Below are 20,915 nucleotides of genomic sequence, written 5' to 3'. Positions count from 1 at the left end.
TCAGCTCTTTGGTCATTAATAGAGGCTGTAATATTGTACTAAGATACTAGTTGTCATTTTAAAATTTGTCGCACTATTATATTTCCTTTCCTTTCTGGTTTGTACCCAATCATTAATGTTCTAATGACCAGCTCCTGGCCATAAATACAGCCAGAACAATTATACTAAGGCACATGATGCCATTAAACAAAAGACGGACCTTCTAGTTAGATTTAGGTGTTAACCAGTTCAGTTCTTTGATTGCATTTACATTTTTAAGTCTTTAGTTATAATCTGAACAACCTGTTGTACTAAGGTGTGTTTGAAAGACCGGATCATTATTGGTGTATTTTAGCTGGATCTTGTCATTCTGGCAAGTGAGTTCTCTTGTACTAAGTATTCACAAGTGATGTTTTAAGACGTTCCTTCAGAACGGTCTTAATAACTGAAATCAGATTAAGTTTGAAAATATTAACAGCCAACTGCCAACAGAGCATTAGTCAAAATAAGATTGTCAAAAGGGACAGGCTGGGATCCAATTGCACCTTGGCTGTTGATTGAAATTAAAAAGTTGCTTGCTTTTAAGTAAGCTTTATCATTGTCATATTGTTTCCTAATCTGTTTAATCTTTAAGCACATATTAACCCAGAACCTTTAGACATGCAGCCTTCTAATTAAAAATTATGTCATCTGTTTTGAGTAACTTAAACACTCTTGTCATCAATGGTGCTTATATAATTTTCATAGGTTGCAGAAAGGCATGTAATAGCAGAGGCTCTGTCCAGTGCAATAGTAAACACTGCCATTTGGCCCAGTAATGTGTGGGCTGCAGGTATGGTTGTATATTGCTAAATATACAGGTTGTGTGAAAAGTAAGTTACATTTTTGGTTCCTCCCTTCCACATTTTCTTTAATTCTGGTAGGTACCATGTTTCATCCAGTATGATGGATGTAGAGGAATTATAGAAAATTTTAAATGGACTGTATATCATGCTCTGGAGAAGTATGTACTGATTAAGTGGATGAAGGACAGAAAATATCCTTTGTGGTTTACCACTGAAATTTGGAAAATACTGAGAAAGTAAAAGCTGTTGTACTCTCAGTTCAAAAGAGAATGAACAAGTGATTACAGGAAAAAGTTAGTAGAGATTCAAGGATCTGTAAAAAGATAAATGTGCAATCCATACAACTGTCATACTTAAACAAAAGATATTGTTGAGAACACAAGAAAATTCTTGTAATCTATAAGACTACTAATCAAGTCTTAGGCTTTTATCCAGTCACTCACTGACCAACCTGCATGCAGGTAGAAGACAGCAAAAGGAAAGCTGAAGTTTTAAATTTTGTGTTTAAGAAATCATTCACACAGGACAATCATACAAACATTGATCAGTTGCAAAAACTTCCATATGGGGGACACAGTAATGGTCATCCCTGGCATAATGAAACAACTGAAATAGTTAGAAACAAATAAGTCACAGGTCCAGATGGAATCCTAATTAGCTTTTACAAAGAGTAGTTTATGGCATTGACCTTTTACTTAGCTCGAATCAGCAGCCGTTTGTCGATGATGCTGTCATGCACAGGAAGCTGTCATCATTGGGTGACTCTAGGAGAATACAAGATATCTTAGACCAAAATTTCTATTTGGTGTGATAAATCTCAGCTAGCTCTAAATGTCTAAAAATGTAAATTAATGCATATGAGTAGGAAAAGCAAACCAGAAATGCTCGAATAAGTATTACTAGTGTAATGCTGAAAACATTCGTGTCGATAAAATGTCCAGGCATAATGGTACAAAGCGATGTGAAATGAAACGAGCATGTGAGGACTGTAGTAGAGAAGGTGAATGATTGACTTTTAGTAAAGTAGCGTTCAGATGGCATAATAGTGAAAGCTGTGGTGTCACCGCCAGACACCACACTCGCTAGGTGGTAGCCTTTAAATTGGCCGCGGTCCGTTAGTATACATCGGACCCGCGTGTCGCCACTGTCAGTGATTGCAGACCGAGCGCCGCCACACGGCATGTCTAGAGAGACTTCCTAGCACTCGACCCAGTTGTACAGCAGACTTTGTCAGAGATTGTAATTATGTATCATTGAGAGCGATGTTCTCCAATTATGGATTAAAGTTAAGTATTCCAGAAGCTATGCACTATTTTTGGCTACTATAATTCCTTGTCATTTTCTAGACCTCACGCCAGCCTGCGTGAGCTTAAACGCGTGCCTTTCAGCTTCCTCCAAACTCCGTGAAATGCCTCCTGCCAATTCACAACAAAAGCCATGGTACTATTTGAGTTTTTGGGTCAGATTAAAGGAAGACATAAAGCAATTCAGAGGTGGGCCATTATATTTGTTACTGGTAGGTTCAGTCAACATGCCAGTATTGTGGAGATGCTTAGGGAACTCAAATAGGAAATTCTAGAGGTAAGGAAACATTCTTCTCTATGAACACTATTGAGAAAATTTAGAGATCTAGCATCTGAGGCTTATTGCAATACAATTCTACTGTCACCAACTCACATTTCATGCATGGATAATGAAGATTAGACGTGATAAATAAGGATTCTCATGGACGAATGTAGACAGTCGTTTTCCCCTCGCTCTGTTTGCAAATGGAACAGGAAAGGAAATAAGAATTAATTGTTCAGGGCATCCTACACCATGCACCATACAGTAGCTTGTGTAGTATTGATGTAGATGCAGATGTATTATATTTAAAAGATTTTATGAGTTTAATATGTCAGTGAGCTTCAAATTTACTACATTCTTTGGATTTGCATCTATATTAAAATCACCAAATATTTCAACACTGTAAAATCCAGGATGAAATGTAACAGTACTATGAAAAGGAAAGTTGCTACTAACCATATACGGGTTCGATTCCTGGCGGGGTCAGGGATTTTCACCTGCCTCGAGATGACTGGGTGTTTGTGTTGTCCTCATCATTTCATCATCATCCAGGAAAGTGGCGAAATTGGACAGAGCGAAGATTGGGTAATTGTACGGGCGCTGATAACCACGCCGTTGAGCGCCCCACAAACATTACATCATCATCACTAACCATATACCAGAGATGCTGAGTCATAGATGTCTACAACAAAGAGACTCACAAAAGGCCTCTGTCAAAAATAGATAACAGACACATACGTGTGCATGTGCCACACGCGCCCACACAAAATGCAACTCACACACATGACTGCATCTCAGGCTACTGAAACCACAGAGAGAGAGGTGAGTGTGTTCCTTTTCAACAAATATTTACTTATTTATGGCCATTGTTTAGAATGATATTGGATGCATCAATATCATTTACAATTACAGTTACAGGGTGAATTAGAAACTGAGCACACAGGTTATTTTACAGTAGACTTACTTGTGTAGATACATATAATAATTAATGAAAAGGAAAAACCAAAACTTTATTTCTGATTTAATTTAATAAATATAGGCACTCAACATTTCTTTCAGCTGCAGTACTTGAGTGTTGACAAAACGTAAGAAACTTTTCACATTTACTTGTCATCGATGCCTTATATGTAAAACATTTCTGAGGAAAGTGCCATAGTAGAGCAATTTCTTTCCGATTCTTTTGGACTATTCCCAAAGTATTCCTTAACTTTGTACAGCCAAACTATTGTCTAGAACCCTCTTACTTTTGTTTTAAAGACTGGTAATGTTTTTGTATTTTGTAAACTGTTTGGTAGCCTGTTATGTAATAAGCACCCAGCTGTAGCAGGACATTTATCAGCCAGTTGTAGTCAAGTACCATTGATGTGATAACAAACTTTAACTTTTGTGCTACAAATGTGTACTTCTCTGTTTAGCATTAGTGCACAGTTTGCTTTGACATACATGATAGTTTCACATACATACATAGATGGAACTGTCAAAATTGTAAATTGTCTGAATTTGATTTTACAAGATTCTCCTGGTGATAGCCTTATATACCAGGTACAGGGATTTCTTCTCATTTCATTCACATATGGAGTGCAGGAAGAATGATTGTTTGGATACCTTCATGTGTACTGTAATTATTATTACCACTTCCATTTCTTTAGCATCTCTGTGGCACTCTCCCTTGGATTAATGGATTAAACAAGCCTGTGACCATTTGTGCTGCCCTTGCCTGTATATGTTCAATATCCCCTGTTAGTCCTATCTGGTACGGTTCCTACACATTTGAGCAATATTCTAGGAAGGGTCACATGAGTGATTGCTTACAAATCTCCTTTGTAGAGTGAGGGCATTTCCCCAGCATTCTCCAATAAATCAAAGTATGGCACCTGCTTTACCCATGACTCAGCCCACGTTATCATCCCCCTTTAACATCCTCACAAAGTGTAACACCCTGGTATTTGTATAAGTTTGCTGATTCCAACAGTGACTCGTTGATATTATAGTTACAGGTTACTATGTTTTTTTCATTTTGTGAAGTGCACAATTTTACACTAGTGAACATTTACATCAAGTTGAAGAACACCACTTTCAAATCTTATCAAGATCTAACTGAATATTTATGAAGATTCATTCAGGCAGTACTTCATTATAGATAACTGCATCAACTGAGTTTACTTTTAACATTGTCCACAAGGTCATTAATACACATTATTTACTTGTGCATACACCGATCAGCCAGAACAGCACGATCAGCTACCTAATCACTGGTATGGCCGCCTCTGACAGGGATAACAGTGGCAAAGCATTGTGGTATGGAAGCAATGAGGTCTTTGTAGGTAGCTGGCACCACATAAGTTACCTAATTCCCATAAATTCCAGGGAGGGATGCTGATCTCTGACGCCACGTTCAGTCACACCCGGACCAATTTCACATATGGTGAGTTGGGGGACCAGAACATCAACTGGACTTGCCACTGTGTTCCTCGAACCACTCCGTCACTCTCTCTTCGCCTTGTGACACGGTGCATTATCTTGCTGAAAAATGCCACTGCCGTTGGAAAACATAATTATTAAGAAGGGGTGCACAATACTCCTTGCACGAGCTCTACCGGACCTATGGATGCCCACTTGAATGTCCTCAGAGCATAATTGAGCCACTGCCATCTGTTCCTTTGGAAGACAGAGGCTTTGCGCCCTCCCATCAGCGTGATTAAAAAAGTATCATAATTCACCAGACCGAGGAATGCTCTGTCACTGTACTAATTTCCAGTGCCAAAGGTCACATGCCCATTTCAGTTGTAGTTGCCGATGTTGTGGAACGTGCACGGGTCATTGGCTGCAGAGGCCCATCTTTAGAAGGGTTTGGTGCACTGTGTATTCAGACATACTTGGATGATTGCTCCATGTCTGGTATCTATATATATTATGCTATCTGTCTGATACAGATATAAGGATTCTGCATATTACTTTTGTCATAATGTCTGCTCAGCTATAAATCTCAGGCGACGTAGGACGTTCGAACGGAAAATTTGTAATGATGAAGAAAGTAGGTTAGGTGCTGTTCAATGTTGAAGCAAGCCAATGCTTTTCACTAATGTGTACTTAATGAAAACCAGTCCAATATTATGTTATTGTATTATTTGTATTCTGACAGTCATAAACAATTGGAATGTAATGTGCAGCACAAGGCAAATCTATAATGTTTCAAAGATTAGGTATTTGTCTGCAGCCCATGCGGATTTGTATTCATGGTATAGCTATTGTTTCTTCAGACATCTACTTTCAACTGAAGTCTTGTTAATTCATTATTTTATAACTGATGAGAAAATATATACATATAGATCAAACTTTTAGGATTGCTGAACTATCCATTTTGTTCCAATTTTTTTTTTTTTACTCATTCATATGTAACTAGTGGTACTTCACCCTTTAAATTAAGCTATGTCGGAATTTACCTTTATCTGTGCCCAGTTTTATTTACTGTCTGATGTGATGTTGCTACATCATATCTAGTGTGGTGATGATCAACGAGATGACTGTCAACTGGTTATTGAGCAGTATACATTCTGGAAGTACGCTGTGGGTACTTAACTTACCAGTATAAACCTGATTCTACAGTGGCATCTGGCCATGGTGGCTCTCAGTCTCTACAAAAAAATAAATAAATAAATAAATAAATAATTGGGATGATGACTTTCTAGCTACGAGAGAAGGTGCCTTTGACAATTATTGCGGGCAAATTCCTCTGTCCATCCTTGTGGTTTCCTTACCTTAAATGTGAACTGCTTTCTTGTGGTGTACAGCATACCCCAGCAGTTATTAACAACAATATCTTGATTTAATTAATTCCATCACTCTGCTAACAACTGTTTATTTATACGTACTGGAGCTTGGAAAAATATACATCTTTTACCTTTGCCTTATATATAATTTTGTAACATTATAAACACATGAAATATGTCCTTGAACTTGAAATAGCACTTCATATATGCTTTGTCTATTGTAAGGAGAACATGACACTCAGCCAAGATTTTAGGAACCTAAAATTTTGTATCTCAGACTTGCCTGCTGCTTAATTTTGAAAATGTGACATAAAAAAAAATTATTTTCATACTTGACTTTACGGTGTTTAGCAAACATATTGATGCATGACAAAGTACTTCTTATAATATGAACATTTTACATTTGTATGATCTGCCCAAAGAGTCAGTTAGTTGACTTTGTTTATTAATTGTTATGGGATATGTTGTGATTCGATGCATTTGGCTACCTTATTTCTATATTTTCATGTTTATGTGCTAATTTATGTTTGAGCAGCAACAGATATCAGAGGAACACAGTAATTCTGTACCTCTCTTTATTATTTTCATGTTTATGTCTCAGATATGTCAGATGTTTCATGTTTATGTAAGATCAAACCCAGATATTAGAGGGGCTGCGTGTACGTCAGTTGGTAGTATCTAGCATTTATTACTTGAATTAACCAATACAGCATTATATATGTCATTCACTCTCTCCTGCAGAATGCAAATTGTTCACCCTTTGTTGATTAGTCAGTAGTAAGTGTTGGGGTTAATATTTGAGTACTGGGAAGGCGAAGCTGTGTCAAGTCCATTCTGCACGGAATGCTGAACACTCTTCTCTCTCCAGTGCCACAGTGAAGTTCTGGAACAGTGGGGGTCCTGTCCTGTCTTTGGGGTCTGTCATCTTTTCTTCTTCAACTCCAACACTCTGAATCTTCTATTTAATTCCTTACTTCTCATCAGAGTACCAAGCTCTCCTTCCCTCTGTCCACATGCATATGCCTCTATTGCTGAGATCCTTCTAGCTTACCGTGTCAACACTTGCCATTGTTGACAAAAGCCTATTTTACAGGAGGATATGGGAAACAAGCTAGTATTTCTGCACTCTTGAAGATACTTGGTCAGGCATGTCATCTTATAAAGCAGTCTGCATACTGCACACTTCAAGATTCTCTATGAAGCAGTCTGCATACTGCAAATATCAAGACTATTTACATTTATGTAAAGTACAGAGATTAGTGCATTTACACTTAAGAATTTTTACTAGCTTTGAAACTCTAAGTTACATATTAGCTCATATAGTTAAGAAAGAACTTGTTCTTTCCTTCTCCTATTGAGTAACAATTTTGTATTATGCTTCATATTAATTTACATACTTAATCAAATAGTGGATTTATTTCAGACCATAAGTAAAATTTGTTTCTCCATGTGTCACAAAAGGTTTTGTTCAACTTTCAGTTTCACAAATCCTATTGGGTTTGTTGAAACATAACAGACTCACTTATAACATGCGTTCTCCAGATGAATTCAGAAGTACACAGGCATACAAAAAAATATGTAACTCATCTAGAAAAAATTATAACTGCATGATTTCATTTACTTCAAAGTGTAGAAGCTCTATACATGAAGGGAGACTCAAGTACTTAACGAGATATGTAAATGCATTATTGCAATTATGTGTTTGAGAAATTATACTCAAATAGTATCTCAAATATGACCCAACATAGAACTGTACTTGTCATTCTGGAGTAAACATACGTTTATATATGCATTTTCAGTTTTTATATGTTAATTTTAATTGTTAGTTATTCAAAAAATGATCCTAAACAACGCCGCAGATTGTTCGTGATGGTTTGGAATTTATACATAGGGGTAGACATATTGGCATAGGGGGTCAGTGCTTTGTGTGTATTTGGACAGAAAGTATGTTGCTTGTTGAGCATGTTTCATTTCATTATTGTAAGTATGTTACAACTTATTTTAGATTTGTCAAGATGGTTTTATTTACTTTGAGATGATGATAAATATTCAGCTGAAACATTATACTAGATTAAAAATTCATTTGACTTTATTGTTAAATCCTACAGTCGCAGTTTTCTGGGACTTCTGCTGCGACAGATCACCAGCAATGGTGAGTACTTTAACTTAAATCAAAATTAATTCATAGTAATGTTTTACAGATGTGATAGGGATGGAACCTGTGTCAGAGAAGAGTGTGTAGGGCACTTGTCTGATTCGTACCACTTCCTCTTGCGATTCTGCAGATCAGCTGCAAACAGCAGCAAGAATATTAATGGCCCTATCTTCTGTCCTAATTTGTTTATTTCCATTACAATGTTTAGGTGTTACGCTACCACTTTTAGTAACTCATTGAAGATTATAAATAATTGCCAAGATGGTCAATATCTATTGGGATATCTTGCCTCATACATTGTACAAGAATTAACTACACTCTTATGAAACTCTTTGTACATCATGAGTGTGTCTGCTTTTTAGGCATTAGTAAATCCCATCAACCACTCATGACCCGTCACATATTAACTGATTAGCAAGTCTTTATGCACTCAAGTAACATACAAGCACACTGTAAGCAAACATAAGAATATTGTACGTAGCAACTATGCAGGTTTAATGGCACAGACAAGTGTCAGTGTGGAACTGTGTACAATATTATAATGCATAAATGACTCGTACTAGATTCCTGCAACAAACCCCACTGACATTCTGAGGTATACCACTTTTAGTTTCTTAATGTCAATAGGCATTATTCCATTTAAAAAAATTGTATGTTTGCACAAGCAAAACACTTTCTAAGTATTTTTATGATCTGTTTCTTGGTTAACAATATGAGCTCCTGACTACCAATTCATTTTGTGAAAACCACACCTGTTCCCATTTCCATAAGATTTGCCGTGAGCGTTTTAGATGATTCACCCTGTCCTTACTTGCAGAATCTCTTCTACTTATTTACAGTAATTTCGTTTTTATATCCAGTGTAGCATCCTGATATTAGGCTCATTATTTCCACCTATATCCATTCTGTAGCATGGGAAACGCAGCTGGCACATCATCAGGTTCCAACTTGTGTTTCAGAGGAAGATTCAATAGTTTGCTTGTCAAATCCTATTCATAAACCATGCAAAAGCATTAGCAAGTGAAAGTGAATCATTATGTTTATAAGCTTTTTAATCATTTTTGTTTGGTGTAATTGTTCTTAGGAAATACATGATACTTAACTCCTAATTTTTATGATGTCTGCAGTGGTTAGTACAAATTGTGATCAGACCATTGTTTTTTCACTGAAAACATTTCAAACCACACTCTCAGAATCTCTCAAAATACTGCAAATTGTAGCATGACTCTGCACTAAAATATCATTTGCCAGTAAGCACTCAAACTCATGAAAAGAATCTTCGAGGTACCCGAAAACCCAACATCAACACAGTGGGTTATGGCTGTGGAATGCTCAGCTGCTACATCAGCATTGCATCTTGCCATCATCGAGGTGCTGTAATAGGTGTTGCTAGTTCATCTTACTATTTGTGCACGCTACCCATTTTTATTATTGATGCTGCTTGTCTTCCATTTATTACAGTCTGAATATTTGCTTCATGCAGATACCAGTTCCTCTTTTAACCCTCCATTGCTTGTGCGGGAGACACTTGTCCCACATGATTTTCCCATCTACATTTTGTCTCAGATTGATGGAGTTCATGCCATTAACTCTCTATCTGTAAGCTTCAGCCATCATTGGCTTGAACTGTTTGTGAAACATAATTATAGTTAGGAGGACACTTGTGCTTGTGCAGATGACAAGTGCTACAATCTGAAACAAAGTGTACATTACTTCACTGGTTTCCCACATTCACTTGAACTTTTATGTACATTACTTTAGATATATCAAAACTAATTAGAGTTAATTTGCTTTTTATATAGAATACTTACCTATGAGAAATAATGCTCTCTAAACCTCTAGTTTGTGGAATAAACATCTTAGATAAAAGAAAACTAGGACAGAGTTTAGCAGCAATCTTAATGTCTGACTGGAATAGTTCCATGAGCTGCGTGATGAAGTTCCTGGCAATGAAGAGAACGAGAATTTTGTACATTAAATTGATCATATTTGAGCAATGGAACAAGAAGTATCAGAAAATCATGATTATCACAGGAAAAAGTAAATCAAGAGGGCGTATTTCTTTTACGAAAAATTGGAAGAAAACTAAATATTCTACAAATAGTATAAAAAGATCTTAGAATTCTATTACACATATATCAGGATCCAGAAATGAAGCCCATATACGAGGTCGGTCCCATGAGTACCTGAACTGACTGAGAGATGGCAATTGTTGTTGAAAAATACCTCTGAATTAGAAAGTATATGATTTATGAAGCATATGTTTCAAGTCTGAAGATGCCGCACTGTCAGTATTTGTTTGGCAGCCACCAGTAGTGAATGTTGTGTGAACTTGGTAAAATGGAGAAAATTGGTCATTGTTACCTGATGCAGTATATTTTTTGAAATGCTTCAGTGCAAATAAAAGCTTCTACTTTGAGAGAGTCTGCTCCTTTGTTGACAACAGTAAAATATTGGGTGCCTGAGTTTAAGCAAGGCCGTATGAGCTGCCAAGATGAGCATCGCAGTAGTTGACCAAATGAGGTGATGACTCCAGAAATGGTGAAAAAAATCCACAAAGCAGTACTGGATGATCATCTACTAAGTGCATGAGCTGTCAGGCATTTCAGAATGTGTGGTACATCACATATTGTCTGAAAGCTTGGACATGAGAAAACTGTGTGCAAGGTTTATGCCGCATTTTCCCACGCTCAAGGAGAAACAATGTCATAAAGATGTTTCAGTTGAGTGTTTAGAGAAGTTTCAGAGCAATATAGCAGATTTTTTGCACCTTTTCATAACCATGGATGAAACATGGGTCCACCACTACGCTCCTGAGACAAAAAAAAAGAATCAAAGCAATGGTCACAAATTGGAGAACAGACTCCAAAGACTGTTTCATCTGCAGGCAAGGTCATGGTGTGGTTTTTTTTGGGATAGTTTTCATTGACTACACTGAAAAAGGAGAAACTATCAGTGGCAAGTATCATGCAAACTTACTGCAACATCTGGGTGAAGAAATCAAGCAAAAATGGCCACATTTGGCCAAGAAGAAAGTGTTGTTTCCTCAGGACAATGCACCAACTCACAAGTCCGTTATTGAAATGGCCAAAATTAATGAATTAAAGTTTCACTTGCTACCTCATGCACTCTATTCACCAGATTTAGCTGCCTCGGATTATTTTCTGTTCTCAAACTTGAAAAAAAGACTTGATGGTCGAAAATTTTCTACAAATGAAGACATGATGTCGGCAGTTAATGGCTATTTTGAGGAGTCAGGCAGTTCTCATTATAAAAAGGGTATCGAACATCTTTTAAAAAGATGTGCGACTACGAACCTCACACATTATTCTAACCACATTCTTATGAGCAATGAATAGTTTTTGTCTAAATGATGAGTTACCCCAAGATATTATTCTGCATGACATCAGAGAGTGAAAGTATGCAAACTTACTAATTTCTATATCCTCAAAATTGGCAATTATTCTGAGTGCAAAAGTTGCTGAAACTAGTCACTTTAGAAGATCCGAAATATGAATTTTCCAATTAAGATTCTCATCTATATGTACACCCAAACCCTTAGTGTGCTCTACTGTCTTCTGTTGATGTGTTATATTTATTGAAGGAACTGTACTTTCTGCAGCAGAAAATTGGATGTACTGTGTTTCTTCAAAGTTTAGAGCAAGCCCATTTGCAGAAAACCAATTAATGACTTTTCCAAAGACCTTATTTGTATCATTTGCAATTGGACTTTCTTCTACTGGATTAATAATGATGCTTGTATCATCAGCAAACAGTGTCAGTTCAGCTTCCTGTTTCAGATAAGAAGGGAGGTTGTTCACATATATCAAGAACAGAAGGGGACCGATGATTGAATCCTGTTGAACACCTAATGTAATTTAACACTAGTTAGATGTAGTGGTAAACTTATTTCAATCACTTGACCCATATAAGGAAACTTTTTGGTTCCTGTTCTGTAGGTGACTTAAACCACTCATATGCTATTCCATTTATACCACAGTATTGTAATTCCTATAACATAATGCTTTGGACAAGTCACAGAAAATTCCTATTGGTGATGTTTTACTATTTAAAGGCTCTATAATGTGGACAGTGAAATTGTATATTGCTGTCTCTGTGGAACAGTGTTTTTGAAATCCAAACTGTGATTTACTAAGCATCCCATTACTCCATCAGTAAACACTTCCGGGCTAAGTTGCCGTGGTCGATATGTAGAACTTCTTCTCCCTGACGTTTCATTCTCAACTATGGAGAACATCTTCCGAGGTGAGTCAACGACTGGCTGTTAGGAGCTGGGGCCGCCGTTTATATGGATATCGTAGGGGGTGCCACCACACGTCACGTGGCGTCAATGTGCAGCTATCATCTGTTCTCTCGATTGTCACGTGATTGATGCAACGTTGACCCCATATCTTATCCAATTTTAATCCTTCTTCTTTATGATTAAAATTGTATTGATGTTTGTGGATTTCAATTGCCTCTCTATACATACGTGTATAACAGTGTGACGGCCTCGCTAGCACGCTTGTTTCACCAAATTTTGTTTCGTGATCTCCATCCCTAAAAACATGTTCCGCTACTGCCGATATTTCCCAAGCGACAGTTTCTTTTGTGCTCCGTCAACCGTGTATTGGTGCTTCTTTTTGTAGTTCCTATGTAAACCCTGCCACAACTACACGGAATTTTATATACCTCTGTTTAGCACAAGCTTTTGTGTAGCTATTACATAATACAGGTGCTTAATTTTTTCTCCTTTCCAGCTATGATGTATGTAAATTGGCTGTCAAAGTTGACTAGTAGATTTTTAAAACCAATCATTCCTGTACAAGGTATGAAACAATGCTAATTCTAGTTGTTCCATGCAATTATATTCATAACACTGACTGCATCACAGCATTTAATTGTACTACTGGATGCCTGGTTACATTATAATGCTTTTACATGCATGGTCATTCTTACAGCTGTTGTATTGCTTTATGTGCAATACTTCTTGTTTTAACTCTTCAAATAGTTCAGCACTGTGCGTGGAACAGATATGCACTCTGTCACAATCAGCCATAGGCAACAGCTGCAGTAGGTCTGATTCACAATTGTTGTTAATCGGCATTTTCAGTACAGTAATAATTTTGTCAATATATTTAAGCAACAGAGGAATGGTGAATTTTCTTTAGTCATTAAACAACCTACTCACCAATGTTATAAACTGAAATGAGTAGCTGTAGTTTAATATCAAATGTATTTCCTTTTTCTCTTGTTTTTTCTTAATTACATTACTTTATTTAATTCTTTCCTGAATGATAAAGAACTCTTGACATTGACTGTCAGTTCGTTTTTCTTCTGGTGGACCAATATATCATTCAAGTATCAAATGGTATATCCAAATGACTAGGCAACTTGATTCTAAAGTAGCATAACAACTTGATGTAGGTGGTAAGAATTCTATTATTTATGCATTTATTTTCATATGATATGAGAACCTGTGACGGACAGGTTCACTTACAGCCTTATGTTTGTTGTACTGTTACACAAGTTTTGTCATTTTATTCGATTGGTGCTACCAGGGGGATGAAACTTAAGTAGGGACTTTGGGTAACATCACCTTGGTTTGCTGCCAAACCATGTGAAACACACATAATTTTCTTGTTAAGTAATTTAAAGTATTCAATATTGTTTTTGTTTCATAGTAAACAGAAGCTGGTTTCATTCCATTGTGTTCCTGGTTATTACTTCTTGTTTATATTGCACTCTTTGTGATGTCGGTAGGTCATATTGACTATAGACAACAGTAATCTTTGGAACTCAGGTCTCTCATTTGAGCCACCATGGACGATATACTAATTTTCAGCAAGTCAGCTGAGGAACATGAAAATCATTTATCCAACAGCATTGAGGTCAACAAAGAAAAATTACAGTTGCGTCAACCTTCCGTTACTTTGTTGGGTCACACCATCTCCACTGACATAATGCAGCCTCCCAAATCTCGTGTGCAAGCCGTCACTTCACTGCCGCCCCCGGCTACTTACAAAGAACTCTGATGTTTCCTGGGCACAATAAGTTACTGCCGTCGTCACCTGCCTTCTTCCGCTGCCGTGCAGGCCCCACTGACACACGCGCTGTTGGGTAAACAGACTTCAGGACTCAAACCCGTTCACTGGACTGCAACTATGCTGGAGGCTTTCAATGCATTAAAGACTTCTTTAGCTCATGCCGTGACACTCGCCCACCCTGACCTCTTGGCTGAGCTGTTCATCACTACGGACGCCAGTGACATTGGAGTGGGAGCGGTACTACAGCAACGCAAGATAGACATGGTTTCCCCTCTTCATTTATTCTATAAACAGCTCAGAAGAAATTCTCCACTTTCAATAGGGATCTCCTTGTGGTCGACAAGGCTGTCAAACACTCCTGCCCCAACATGGAGGGTCACTCATTCTTCATCCTCACAGATGCTTTCTGCAAACCCCCTGCCCCCCGCCCACCCCGAGGACCTACCCTGTCGCTTTGATCTAGTCTCCCAATTCACAACTGATGTTCGCTATATCAAATGTCGCTGCAGATCTATACTATTTCATGCTTCATTGACTTATCCAGCCTGGCCACTCTACAAGCCTCGGACGAGGAATCTCAAGCTCTCCTCATGGACCCTCAAACACCCCTTGTGTTTACTAAAGCTAAATTCCCCAGCAATGTGTGGTGCGACTCTTCTACCACTACCTTACGCCCATTACTCCCTCCCCCCCACCGCCTCCCTGCGCCAGCAGGCCTTCGAACTCTGCATAACCTCGCTCACCCTGGTGTCTGCTCCAGTACAGGGCTCATCTCTGAGCGTTTCATTTGGAAAAATATAAAATGGGACTGTCAGACCTGGGCACACAGTTGCATCCCCTGCCAATGCAACAAAGTCAGCCATCATACTGCTCCACCACTGGGCAAGTTCAACATCCCTCCAGGACGATTTCGTCATGTACATATCGATCCTCTTCCACCGTCGCGGAGGGCCACAGATACATTCTATCCACAATTGACCACACATCCCGCCGAGTAGAGGCAGTCCCCTTACCTAACATCACTGCCGAGACTGTGGCCGAGGGTTTTATCTCCTCACAGATTGCTAGGTTCGGTCGTCCAACCACCATCACCACTGACGAAGGTCGGCAGTTTGAGTCTTCCCTGTTCACCATTTTATGTAACATCTGTGGCATAAAGAAAATTCACACCACAGCCTACCACCCACAAAGCAACGGGCTAGTGGAATGGTGGCACCACACTCTAAAAGCAGAACTCAGGTGCCACAACTGCCTCTGGTCTGAAGCACTTCCATGAGTACTGCTCAGTCTCCATTCAACTTTCAAGCCTGACTTACACGGAACTATCTCAGAATTCGGTTTTTGTGGAGAACCCCATCCTACCAGGGGAATTCATTCAGCCTCAAGTACCTGAAGACTTCCCCTCCCCCCCAATGTCATAAGTTGCATGCACACCCATTTCAAACATGCACGTCTGCACCCACCTATCAGCCACTCCTGCCAGACACTTACTTGCCAACCACTCTCAACACTTGCTCCCATGTAATGCTGAGAGACAATTCGGTCTGACAACCTTATCTAGGCCCCTTTAAAGTCCTCCAGCAGGGCGATACAACTTTCGACATCAACGTCAAAGCCAGTCCTCAAACTGTTTTGTTACACCAACTCGAACCAGCATTCATGGACCACAATGTCCCTCTGCTGGCTCAGTCTGATCCTCCTAATGACTCTCTTGTCAGTCTCCCTCCCGCTGTGCAGTCCGACAATGTATCTCCTCGGGCCACCACACTGTTTTATTCACCTGACACCTCCCTGTCACCTTTTGCGGGTTTCTCAGACACGTCACCCTCCACCTTGTGTGCAGGTTTTGCTGCTACCTCGTCGACTATGGAGACACCCTGCTCTGCAATGTAGCCCCACACCACGTGGACGACATTTCAGTCATCACTCTCGATGTTCGAGTTCTCATTCAACTCACAGACACCACAGCCCCGCCACCCAACAACCAGTTAAATATCGGTGTTGTGCATAGCCTCACCCTCCCTTGTGAGTGTGACCTGATGACAATTCACACCTTCACTTCACTGGACAGCTCGATCAGCATCCGGGCTTGCCACACCCACACCCACACCCACACCCCATTATCCGCCGTTCAACCCACCTGCTCTCAGGCTGGCCGCCGCATCATCCACCCTCGCTGGCTCAACGACTTCAAGGTAGACCTGCCTCTTGTTGCTTTGACTCCACATTCCACCCCGGTAGGGATTTAGGTCCTGGTTGTGTGGCTACCAGCAACTTCGATGCCCACATCGTCTTCCCTCAAGACTCATATGCAGTACTCCTTACTGCCAGGGGGTGGGGGGGCTGTGTGGCGTCAATAGGTCATATCGACGATAGACAACATTAATCTTTGGGACTCAGGTCGCTCATCCGTGCCGCCATTTTAATTCGGTCCGTTCTTATACCTTGTACTGTGTGCATGTGTATGATAATTGTCGAAATATATGTATGTGCAAATATTACTGGGGGAAGTTTATTCCATACACTGCTACTCGTATCCTGTTCCCATAAATCGTATTGTAAATATGTTACTCCTACTCTGTCTGATTTTTGCTAATACCAGTAATATTGCAGGGGATAAATGATTCCACATTAGGTGGCAGTGGCCACGAGTGTGTGAATATATAAGTGATTTCCATCTCTGAACACGGCCTTTCAGCCAAGAGCTTAAATGTTTAGTAGTCGTTTCATTATACCTGTCTGCAGCTCACTGAGGTGAATTGCAGTCCATCTTTCTCATAATATTGTTCATATTGTGTTTTTGTTTCAGATAAAATAGAAGCTTCTTTAATCACATGATTTTCTGCAGGCTCATACGTATTTGTTTTTGCTTACAAATCCATGTACGAACTGCTAAATTGTAAGTATATTGCTCATATTCTACCTTATTTTTGTTTGTGTTCATTTCCACACTTTCTTGCATTTAATGTAGAACTCATTGCAGTGGGAGGATGATTCTAGTGCACCAACTTTTGCTAAAATGTATTGTTTTTAGTACTTGTCAATAATGTGTGAAAAAATATTTGTAGCTGCTGCTGAATTTTTTAGTATTTGCGAGGAAGAGTTGTCTAGTCACTGAGACTACAAAACATAGTCTGTGGAAAAACCAATAGTATTCAAAGCAGAATTGCATGGTCATTCAATGACAAGATGTAAAAAAGTTAAATACCAATTTTGTCAAAAGCTTGCTAGCATGAAGTTCTCCATTAAATGTGAGAAAGTACAGAAGAATGGTGTGAACATAAAGTAGAAAATGCGCAACATATTAAAACGTTTTTAAATCAAGTAGTTCACATGCAGATTTGTACGCAGGAACAAATATATGTGAGCCCACAGAAAAGCATGCGGTGAAACCAGCTTCTATTTTATATAAAACAAAAACAAATATGGAATCATTTACCCCACAAAATGTTATGGAACAGTGCAGTACATACAAAAAATTGTAATCAGGAACACAATGTTATGAAACCATCTCTCTTTGTCATGTCAGATGATTGTTGGTTTTTGACATGTGCTAAGGTGCAGTTATTCCCACATGATAATGGCCAAATGATCAAAATTGCAATATTGGGATTAACAAATCACCAGTTTTACAGTCAAAAGGTGAACGTATTGTCATTTACAAGCTCTTTCATGACTGTAGGTCTCAACTAAGAGAAGTTAATCTTTGTTTTTTGATTGAGATTTCATGAATATATTACCTTGTACAGTCACAAAAAGACTTCCATGCATGCACTTAATCACTAAACTGCAAAGCCCTCCAATAAAGTATAAATGAAAAATATTATCAAATTCTCTTTGCTAAATGACTCAGTTTGTGCCCTTTTACAACACGTTGCTCATTTATAATGTGACAGTCCGGTCACATCCAATGACAAGGCCATTTCCCTTATTTATATTGTTTCTGTTAACTTTGTCAGTAGACACCTGCAAACAGTCTGTTGTAAAATTGAAATTGTGTGGTTTCAATAAAGAATAGAAACATAAAACTGTGTTTTACCATGATTTTCAAAGAATTACTTACAAATCATCACATCATCAAAATACTGTTGTTATTGTTGTGGTCTTCAGTCCTGAGACTGGTTTGATGCAGCCTCTCCATGCTACTCTATCCTGTGCAAACTTCTTCATCTCCCAGTACCTACTGCAACCTACATCCTTCTGAATCTGCTTAGTGTATTCATCTCTTGGTCTCCCTCTACGATTTTTACCCTCCACGCTGCCCTCCAATGCTAAATTTGTGATCCCTTGATGCCTCAAAACATGTCCTACCAACCGATCCCTTCTTCTAGTCAAGTTGTGCCACAAACTTCTCTTCTCCCCAATCCTATTCAATACCTTCTCAGTAGTTACGTGATCTACCCACCTTACCTTCAGCATTCTTCTGTAGCACCACATTTCGAAAGCTTCTATTCTCTTCTTGTCCAAACTAGTTATCATCCATGTTTCACTGCCATACATGGCTACACTCCATACAAATATTTTCAGAAACGACATCCTTATACTTAAATCTATACTCAATGTTAACAAATTTCTCTTCTTCAGAAACGCTTTCCTTGCCGTTGCCAGTCTATATTTTATATCCTCTCTACTTCAACCATCATCAGTTATTTTGCTCCCCAAATACCAAAACTCCTTTACTACTTTAAGTGTGTCATTTCCTAATCTAATTCCCTCAGCATCACCCAATTTAATTTGACTACATTCCATTATCCTTGTTTTGCTTTTGTTGATGTTCATCTTATATCCTCCTTTCAAGACACTGTCCGTTCCATTCAACTGCTCTTCCAAGTCCTTTGCAGTCTCTGACAGAATTACAATGTCATCAGCGAACCTCAAAGTTTCTACTTCTTCTCCATGAATTTTAATACCTACTCCGAATTTTTCTTTTGTTTCCTTTACTGCTTGCTCAATATACAGATTGAATAACATCGGGGATAGGCTACAACCCTGTCTCACTCCTTTCCCAATCACTGCTTCCCTTTCATGCCCCTCGACTCTTATAACTGCCGTCTGGTTTCTGTACAAATTGTAAATAGCCTTTCATTTCCTGTATTTTACCCCTGCCACTTTCAGAATTTGAAACATTGTTTTGTCAAAAGCTTTCTCTAAGTCTACAAATGCTAGAAATGTAGGTTTGCCTTTCCTTAATCTTTCTTCTCAGATAAGTCATAAGGTTAGTATTGCCTCATGTGTTACAACATTTCTATGGAATCCAAACTGATCTTCCCCGAGGTGCGCTTCTACCAGTTTTTCCATTCGTCTGTAAAGAATTCGCGTTAGTATTTTGCAGCTGTGACTTATTAAACTGATAGTTCGGTAATTTTCACATCTGTCAACACCTGCTTTCTTTGGGATTGGAATTATTATATTCTTCTTGAAGTCTGAGGATATTTCGCCTGTCTCATACATCTCGCTCACCAGATGGTAGAGTTTTGTCATGATTGGCTCTCCCAAGGCCATCGGTAGTTCTAATGGAATGTTGTCTATTCCCGGGGCCTTGTTTCAACTCAGGTCTTTCAGTGCTCTGTCAAACTCTTCACGCAGTATCTTATCTCCCATTTCGTCTTCATCTACATCCTCTTCCATTTCCATAATATTGTCCTCAAGTACATCGCCCTTGTATAAACCGTCTATATACTCCTTCCATCTTTCTGCCTTCCCTTCTTTGCTTAGAACTGGGTTGCCGTCTGAGCTCTTGATATTCATACAAGTGGTTCTCTTCTCTCCAAAGGTCTCTTTAATTTTGCTGTAGGCAGTATCTATCTTACCCCTAGTGAGACAAGCCTCTACATCCTTACATTTGTCCTCTAGCCATCCCTGCTTAGCCATTTTGCACTTCCTGTTGATCTCATTTTTGAGACGTTTGTATTCCTTTTTGCCTGCTTCATTTACTGCATTTTTGTATTTTCTCCTTTCATCAATGAAATTCAGTATTTCTTCTGTTACCCAAGGATTTCTATTAGCCCTCGTCTTTTTACCTACTTGATTGTCTGCTGCCTCCACTACTTCATCCCTCAGAGTGACCCATTCTTCTTCTACTGCTGTATTTCTTTCCCCCATTCCTGTCAATTGTTCCCTTATGCTCTCCCTCAAACTGCCTACAACCTCTGGTTCTTTCAGTTTATCCAGGTCCCATCTCCTTAAATTCCCACCTTTTTGCAGTTTCTATCTGCAGTTCATAACCAATAGATTGTGGTCAGAATCCACATCTGACCCTGGAAATGTCTTACAATTTAAAACCTGGTTCCTAAATCTCTGTCTTACCATTATATAATCTATCTGATACCTTTTAGTATCTCCAGGATTCTTCCAGGTATACTGTAGTTAAGTACTGAATTATTATTCTTTACTTTGCATTATAACTTATTTATTATTGTAGCTGGGGATGTCTGATTCTGAACTTGAGTAAAATGCTGGGTTGTTACAACTGAAGTGCAGCTGCTCAGGGAGATCCAGTGTGGGCGGTAATTACCTTATGGTGGTGAATCTTGGTAGATACACTAATGGGATA

The sequence above is a fragment of the Schistocerca cancellata genome, chromosome 7 (genome assembly GCF_023864275.1).
Source record: "Schistocerca cancellata isolate TAMUIC-IGC-003103 chromosome 7, iqSchCanc2.1, whole genome shotgun sequence".
Lineage (NCBI taxonomy): Eukaryota > Metazoa > Arthropoda > Insecta > Orthoptera > Acrididae > Schistocerca > Schistocerca cancellata.
Note: the sequence above shows the minus strand (reverse complement) of the source record.